Raw genomic sequence first — 8435 nt, 5'->3', positions numbered from 1 at the left:
TCTTTCTTTTTTTAAAGCAAATCAATGTTAGTGTCTTATGGTGGAGATCAGGAATATACCCTCCCAGTTTAAATGAAATACCAATTTCCTAAAGTTATGTGGATATACTCCTGTGGCTTGAGATAAAATTTTCAGTAACAGTATCAAACACCATCAAACTCAGAAAGCCGTGAATCTCATGCATGTTAGATGGAGTTGCTCTAAACCTCCATCTAGTGCTTCTCAGCCCACATGAATCTCCTGGGGTTGAATCCTCTGGGATTTTTTTTAAATGCAGATGCTAGAGCAAGGCTCTAGAAGACATTGATGCACAGAAGAGAGATAGCTGGGGCAGGAAGTTGTGAGGGGAAAGAGGCATGTAGGAAGACACATCCAGATGCCACCGGAGTCCCCATCAGGGCTCACCTGCGTCACAGGAGAGCACTTAGTGGAGAGTGACTATCAGGAACAGGAGATTAGGAGCCACAGAGAGGTAGCAGATTAGGCTGCTTCTCAGTTTGTGCAGCCAGAGACATAGCCTCCTCTCTTCTCTTGATAATGTTTTGTTCTATCTACATATGTGGGAGCAAGAGGACTGTATTAAGCTGTTTCCCTACCTTTAGTTCATCCAGTTAACTTAGGGGCCCCCAGGAACCACATATATTCTCACTTCATCACAGCAACCCAGAAAGGAAGACATTATTGTTCCCATTTTACAGATGAGAAAACGGAAACTCAGAGACAAAATTACTGTCTAAGGACAGTAATTACCCAAACAAAATGAGCAGCAGAAGTGGCATGTGATATTAAGCTTGTGTGGTACCAAAGTCATCTATCATCTCTGCCTCCAGCCACCTGATCACACTGGGGAGCGTCCAGGAGAGTCCTGTAGGTAAATTAAAATGGAGGAAGTCTTGTTCAGGCTTCAGAAGCAGGAGAGCAGGCCTCTGACCTGCTTCTGACCTGCCTGGACACTGCTCAGATTCTGTGCTTACCCACAAGCACAGCAAGTCAGGCCAGTACTTTAGATAAGAAACGGAAGGGGACTTCTTGAGCTCCTGGAGGTCTGGCCAACCATGCCTGAAGTTAACAAAAATTTTATGGGCTTCCCTGGCAGCTCAGACGGTAAAGACTCCGCCTGCAATGCGGGAGACCTAGGTCCAGTTCCTGCATTGGGAAGATCCCTGGGAGAAGGGAATGGCTACCCACTCCAGTATTCTGGCCTGGAGAATTCCATGGACAAAGGAGCCTGGCAGGCTATAGTCCATGGGGTCTTGAAAAGTCGGACACAACTGAGCGACTTTCACTTTCACTATGACTCACAAGATAAAACAAGCAGCGTTCTGTAAAAACGTTAAAGTAAGACCAGAGCTGCATTTTTGCATGAACTGATGATGATATTAGTTTGCAGCCTGGGATTATAAGTGGGAACCCCCCAAACAGCAGCTTGAAGTCTTACCCCGGACTTTTTCCTAATTGGGACTTCACATTGCTTTTACTTGGGGCTTCTCTGTGCGCTGCTTAAATCTAGATGTTGGTCGGCCCAATTTGCTGATGTATGTGATGTTCCTCTTCTCTATGGTTTCTATTTCTCTTTTCTTTTAATGATTGTACTTCAAAATTAATTTAAACACTTCTGTTTTAAATACTGAGACTATTTATTTGTGTATAACCTTTCAAACCTGAAATGGAAGTCAAACTTTGGGCAAAACATAAATTGGTGCTATGAGCAGGATTTGTGAAACAAAATGCCACTCTTTAAGAAGAAAGAGGTTAAGATTAATGACGTTTTCATTCCCTGAGGGGAAGATTTGCCTTACTGCTTATTAGCTACTGAATGGGGCATATCCACTGGATTGTGTGAGAATGGAACCTCAAATTAAAGCAGGCCAAATCTTTTGAAGTTATTGAATGTTTGTGCCAGTTTGGCTTGTGCCAATTGAGAAAGGACAAGAATGGACCTCACTGGGTCAGAGAGGCTGGATCCTCCTCTCTACTTACCATAAGTTACAGGAAACCAAATTAAAACTGGTTGAAGAGAAGTCACAGTTAAAGAATTATGTGATTTGCAAGGACAATTATCCATGTTACAAAGTCAAAGTTACATTTTAGCTGACCAAGTCTCCACTTTCCAATTGGTAGCCAAAAAAGTCACGGTAAAGTATGCACAAGCTGAATATTGAAAGAGGTGCAACAAAATTAACAAAAAGAGAGTTCATTTGATAATAGCTAATGCAGGGGTAGACTGGGACTCCAGTGCTTGGGATAGGAGATTAATCCCTCCAAAGTTCAGGGACCCCTGCCCAGACTATAAAGTTTTGGGAAATACAATGGGCTAAATAATATAGAGAGATGTTACATAAGGCTAAACAAAAGATAATGAAATTTAAAACTGCCTAGACAAAAAGGGAGGCTCAAAATTTATAGGGCTATTTGGCTTCTGGCAACATCATATTCCACAGTTGTGCCAGATATTGAGTCTACTTTACAAAGAAAGTTGATCTGAATAAACTTTTAAGGAAAAAAAATGTAAATGAGATAAGAGCTTTTAGATAAACTCTATTAAGAATAATTATGCTTTAGGAATGTCTACCTAAAACAGTTTCTCCAGGTTTTGATAACTTGAATTCTAGGGCTGTGCTAAATTAGGTTAAATAATAGAAGTTTGAATAATTAGGCTATTTCCAAATGAAATAATATGCTAAAACAGCAATTACTAAACACTGGCTTTCTTTTTTATAGAGAAGTGAAGGGTTTAGAAGTATTAATTAATATGTTTGGTACCATCCTGAGATGTTCTCTAAGAAAGCAAAAATTTTTAGAAATTATCACTGGTATTTATGTCCACCAATCTACAGAATGCTAATATAAAGGACAGTTTATGGTTGCTTAAGGAAAGTGAGATAAGTTATGAGGAATGGAATTGCATTTGTGAAAGGAAAAATAAATAGGTCTGACTTACAGGTGTCTGCTTCTGAACAGGAGAATAAAGTGTTTACTATAGAAAGTGATAAGAAGGATTTGTGGAAAGTGGACCCCAAGAAAAGAATCTTATGCATGGTACAAGTTTTCTTGGGATGTTGAATTGTCTTTTGATAAGTTTTTTACCTCTTAAGTGATTTGTTCTGTATTTGCTTTCGAAATCTTTTATTGTTACTTCAGTTGAGTGAATAACTATTGCTTCATAGTGACCTATGATCTTATCTGACTGAGTGTTCTAAACTCTTTGATATTTCTGACAGAACTTCCTAAGATCAAATTCTAATGAAGTTCTTTTGACTTCTAGCTAACTTTGAGGGTGCTTCAGAAGGCCCCTGCAGCATCCCAAAGAAAGATATTAAACTAATTAGTTTCATTATATTATAGGTACATGAGAAGTGCTGTCAAATAAGTAAAAAATCTTCTTAGGTTATATTGTATGGTAAATCTTACTAATATAGATATTCTAGAAATTATACAGAATTCAAAAAGATCTGATATGTCCTGGTAAAATATTATCAGTCATAATTTTAGTTACTATCTTAAAGTGTGACGTGTCACAGCAGTAACCAAGTTACTTTGTCGATTGCATTGTAATAAGTTTTTAAACTGTCTTTTAAAGCCTTTTCGTCATTAGAGAGAACTATGGTTTCATTCTGATGTCTTTGCAAAAATGCTACCTCTTCAAGATTTACAGAAAGGACTTTCTAAGATTAAACTAAAATTAACTAGATAAACAAAAACTGTTATTAACAGTAAGTTTGTATAAGACTGGAATTTGGTTTTCTATTTTAAGAGAAAAAAAGTTTTCTTGGAATGTGGCTTTTGATAACAGATTATGTGAATTTCTTTGCCCTTAAGTGATTTATATTTGTTTTTAAAATATTTTGTTACTTGGCAAAGTAAATATTATTTCACAATAATCTATGAAGATTGTGACACACACAGATAAGGCTCACGCTGCTTCTACAGAAAAAATTTACGGCTCACGCTGCTTCTACAGAAAAAAATTTACCCCTCATTATCAGACTTTTGCTATCCTGATGTCCTCAGAGCATGGCAACAGTCTACTCCTAAATCAAGGAATTTAAAATGGGTAAACAATAGCTATAAATCAAACAGTTGTGGCTATGGAAATCCAAGATAGCCTCTTGTTTTTTTCCAGTTCCCTGACAAACTTCATTTTTTATTTAATGGGATAAAGCCTTCCATGGCTACAGGGTTAATGCCCTCTCTCACACATACATACACAAATTTTATGTTATACTAAATATTAAATTCTAGTTTTATTATCAGATACTCCATGAGCTACAATAAAGGGACATAAAATTACATGTATATATCAATGAACTATATGCTAATTGAAGCTTATAGCAAAAACAGCAAGACAAAAGAGTGCCTTTGGGCTTCTGAAGTAGGAAATTTCCAGAGGCTGGAAGAAATAACACTACCTTTGAAAACCAGTTATTGGCCTATTATTGGGCTTTGATTGATATGGAATAATTGACCATGAATCATACCGTAATATTAAGACCTCAAGTGCTAGTCATGCAATGGGTACAAAGTTCTCCCAAAACCCACAGGATTGGGCAAGCTCAGGAATCCAGCATAATGAAATGGAAATGGTATATTCAGGACCAAGCCAAACCTGGGCCACATGAGGTTGCTGCCTTAAATGAAAAGATTTCTGAAGTTCCTACTAAAGATTTCCAAAATTTCTATTAAAAGCTATAGTTAGGCCTGAGATAACTGAGTTGTCTGTAAAATGGAGAAAGCCCTTGGACTCTTCACTGGTGGCTCAGCAGAAAAGAATCTGCCTGCAATGCAGGAGGTGCAGGTTCAATCCCTGGGTGGGGAAGATCCCCTGGAGAAGGAAATGGCAACCCATTCCAGTCTGGGAAATCCCATGGACAGAGGAGCCTGACTGGCTACAGTCTATGGTGTCACAAAAGAGTCAGACATGACTTAACGACTAAACAATAACACAAACTTTTGTCTCTTTAACTGTACTAGAAAAACAGCATATATGTTTCCTGATGGATCAGCTAAATATATAGGATCCATTCACTATTGGAAAGTGGTGGCACATAATCTGGTCACTACTAAATCACTGACAACTACTGAGGAAGGTAAAATTGGCTGAGTTATATGTGGTTTATCAGGTATTAAAGCAAGGGAATGAGTGCCATATATACACAAATTCTTGGTCAATCAATGGATTGGCCACTTGGCTTTCCCTGTAGGTAAAAAATGGGGCTTCCTAGGTGGTAAAGAACCCCCCTGCCAATGCAGGAGAAGTAGGAGACGTGGATTCAATCCCTGGGTTGGGAAGATCCCCTGGAGAAGGGCTCGGCAACCCACTTCAGTATTCTTGTCTGGAGAATCCCATGGACAGAGGAGCCTGGTGGGCTACAGTACATGGGGTCACAAAGAATTGGACACAACTGAAGCAACTTAGCACAAGGGTAAGGAATAACTGACAAACTCACTCCAAAGAGCTATGGGGAAAGGAATTATGGTTTGACATTTGGGAAATCGTTCAAACTACTAAAGTTTTAGTCTTTCATGTAGATGCTCACAGTGTTCCAAATTCTACTGAACGATGGTACAACTATTACAGAGGAACAAACCCGAATCCAAGCTGTAGAAGTTGATCCAGACTCCAATGACTTAAAAGGTTTGACTTTGTGGGCACACCAAAAAATGTGGCCATTTGGGAGAAAAAGCAACATACAGGTGGGTTCAGGATACAGGTACTTCCTTAACTATGGATCTCATTAAATCTGCTATTTCACAATGTCCAATTTGTCAACATATCAAGCATAGAAACTTGACACAATTAGTCGAAGGACAATTGGCACTTGATAAGAAGCCTGGGCAAATATGGAAAATTGATTATATTGGCCCATTAATTCAAGATAAAGGATGTCAACACTTGTGTACTGCTGTGGACACCTATTTTGGGTGTTTAGTGGTCATTCCCTTCAGCAAAGCCAGTCAGACTAATACTATTAAAACATTGGAGATAATTTATATTATAGTATTCTACTTCAAATTCAGAGTGACAATGGGTCATATTTTAAAGGTAAATTAATATAAGAGCTTCCACAGGAACATAATATATAATGGATCTTTCGTATTCCTTATCCTCAAGCAACTGGTTTGATTGAAAGAATGAATGGTTTTGTTAAACAGCAATTAATTAAACTTGGAGAGAGCTGTTATAAAGATCGGAGGACTAACTTGAATATTGCCCTCAATATTTTAAATGATAAACATCCAGGAGAATCAGAAACTCCTTTGATGAGAATGACTATTCCAAGTTACAGATGTATAAAATAGACTTCCATCCCCAAACAACTGAGCATTGGAGTATTAGCTCCTTTCTGAGCTACTCCTGAGGCTGCCAGACTGGGTTTGTACTCTATATCTGAACACAGACTTGTTTAGATTGATTGTGTTGTGTTATTTGATATGATATCAAGATTGATATGTATTATTTCAACTGGCATTGGAATTAAAATGCCTCCTGGACACTTTGGATTAATCAAAGAATGCTCCAGGTTAGCGTTTAGAGGGACCTGTGTCCTTGGGGGGAGTGATAGACCCAGACTACCAAGAAGAAATCCAAGTAATTCTACAAAATGAAGGAAAGGATGATCTATTTATTAATCAACATGATCAAATTGCCCAATTGCTGATTCTTCCATGTGTAATTGTTGTTGTTTCATCACTAAACTGTGTCTGATTCTTTGTGGACTTCATGGACTGTAGCCTGCCAGAGTCCTCTGTCCATGGGATTTCCCAGGCGAGAATAATGCAGTGGGTTGCCATTTCCTCCTCTAGAGGATCCTCCTGACTCAGGGATCAAACCGCATCTCCTGTATTTCAGGTGGATTCTTCACTGATGAACCACCAGGGAAGCCCTTTCATGTGTAATTGGCAAAATACAAAAAGGAGAACCTCCCACTTTGTTAACAGAAGTGATGGTGAGTTTAGACCCACAAATGAAATAAATGCAGTTGGAGCTAAAGTCTTGGTGAAGCAGCCTAGAGGTCCTCCCACACTTGCTGATGTGATTGCACAGGGGAAGGATCATACTGTATTAGTGATGACCCCCGGACAGAAAAGATGAAAATATGTGCCATTAACCCACTGTTATCTCCTGAATAGATTATTCTTGGAAGCCTGACTGTAATGTGGATTGTCATTCACTCTTCAACCTTCAAGGATATGTTACAATTAACAGAAAAATATGAAGAAATCGACTGGGGAATTTTCAGTTGGAGAAACCTAAGCTGGACCTGAACTCAGGATAACTTTGCCTGCCCGATAAACAAGGCCTGTTCTTTCTTAACTTTGCCTCTCTATAGACAAGGTTTATCTGTCTGCTAGATTACACAGCACTGGTAAAGAAATAGCTCAAGCCTTGAACGCAAGTATCATGTGCCAATTTCATGTGTTACTTTAATAGTCACAACCACTTACTGATAGGTTGTGACAAGGTTGACAAGGGACTGCTATGTGGACGAACTTCTAGAATTTGCGGAATCCTGCTTATTGGAGAACCTCATCAGCTATTGTGAATGGACTGTTTTCCCTAAAACCTACAATATATTTTTTGAAAGAGCCCCTCAATTAGTATGTATTGTGACTGATGATGTAAAAACACTACCTCTATATATCAGTTAGGAACCCCTTTCTCTGGATTACTAACACATGTTGATGATTTATATTGGAAGGGGACCACCTATTATTCCCATCCCCCCATGAAAACTTAGGTGTTATTAACTCAAATGATATTTCCTACTTTGTCTGTTTCTAATACTAGCTTCTCCTTAGAACCCCTGCTTAAAATTTTGCAAGGAACCAAAGTATTACAAAATTTCATAGAAAAATGTAATTGTACTTTGATAGAAGGTGTTACTTGGTGCAAAAGTAATTGCAATTTTACATTGTTGAAATTTGCTGTTTGATATTGGAATACATTCTTAAATAAATGTGGTTATGTTATATATCATTTTAATGTGCATTTCCCACTTTATGTTTTTTTTTTTTTTTGCTAATGACTTACTACTTGCTGCTTATTTTATATTTATTTTAGACTATGGAAATGATGTTAGACAAAAGCAAATTCAAGTGATTTTCTTATTTGAGTTCAAAATGGGTTGTAAAGCGGCAGAGACAACTCACAACATCAACAGTGTATTTGGCCCAGGAACTGCTAACAAACGAACAGTGCAGTGGTGGTTCAAGAAGTTTTGCAAAGGAGACGAGATCCTTGAAGATGAGGAGTGTAGTGGCCAGCCATTGGAAACTGACAACGACCAAGTTAGAACAATCATCAAAGCTGATCCTCTTACAACTACAGAAGTTGCCAAAGAACTTAATGACAACCATTCTAAGGTCATTCGGCATTTGAAGCAAACTGAAAAGGTGAAAAAGCTCACTAAGTGGGTGCCTCATGCTGCTGCTGC

General features: G+C 38.3%; 1 long non-coding RNA gene across 1 annotated transcript; it reads left to right on the top strand.

The window, feature by feature from the left end:
* Positions 1–1964: 1964 nt before the first annotated feature.
* LOC110145837 (uncharacterized) lies at positions 1965–7315 on the top strand. Its single transcript, XR_011489525.1, has 4 exons — positions 1965–5423; positions 5530–5694; positions 6851–6947; positions 7132–7315. It is a non-coding gene; the product is annotated as an uncharacterized lncRNA (long non-coding RNA).
* Positions 7316–8435: the final 1120 nt, after the last annotated feature.

Source organism: Odocoileus virginianus, chromosome 9 (assembly GCF_023699985.2).
Source record: "Odocoileus virginianus isolate 20LAN1187 ecotype Illinois chromosome 9, Ovbor_1.2, whole genome shotgun sequence".
Taxonomy (NCBI): Eukaryota; Metazoa; Chordata; class Mammalia; order Artiodactyla; family Cervidae; genus Odocoileus; species Odocoileus virginianus.
The sequence above is the reverse complement of the archived record's forward strand: the minus strand, read 5'-3'. Positions and strand labels throughout refer to the sequence as shown.